Here is a 668-nt window from a genome sequence, read left to right as displayed (position 1 = left end):
ATGAGTTTTATCAGTTTTACTAGGTAAGTCAAACATATATATTTTAATATCTTGGTAGTCATTTCAGAAACAGAATGAATGTGTTGTTTTAGTTAATGCCCACAAAACCAGTGTTTACGACATATTTTGTAACTAAAGACACACGCTAATGCACATGAGACAAGCAAGAATTGAACACTTATTTTAGTGGCATGAAAAATGAATTAATGTGGGAACTTGGGATTCATGAAGAACCTAGGAGTCTTGCAGCACTATGCCATGCTAGTCATAAAACTATTTACATATCATTTCTATCTAGATACTATCACTTTACTGTACTTTCATTATAACTTGAAAATATAGTGGAGTTTAGGCGCCTTTAGTATAAAAAAAAACATGCATGAATCAAATGAGAAGAAACATCTTTGTCTTAAATCTCTAGCTGCTCCTCCTTACTTTCTGCAGCTATGTCTTGAAGTCAAGGAACTAAACCTCTAAGAATAATGACACTTACGATATATTTCTATACTCTTTGTCTGCATCTGAGGCAACAGTTCATCATATTTTTCATCTGTGAAGTTGAAATGTCACAAAACCTATTATGCTGAGTGAAGTGCCAGGGATTTTTCTCAAGGGAGGAGTATTCAAATATTTAAGTATTCCTTTTGTAACCTCAATGTCTTTTAGTA

This window comes from Puntigrus tetrazona, chromosome 7 (assembly GCF_018831695.1).
Source record: "Puntigrus tetrazona isolate hp1 chromosome 7, ASM1883169v1, whole genome shotgun sequence".
Taxonomy (NCBI): Eukaryota; Metazoa; Chordata; class Actinopteri; order Cypriniformes; family Cyprinidae; genus Puntigrus; species Puntigrus tetrazona.
This window is presented reverse-complemented; position numbering follows the sequence as displayed.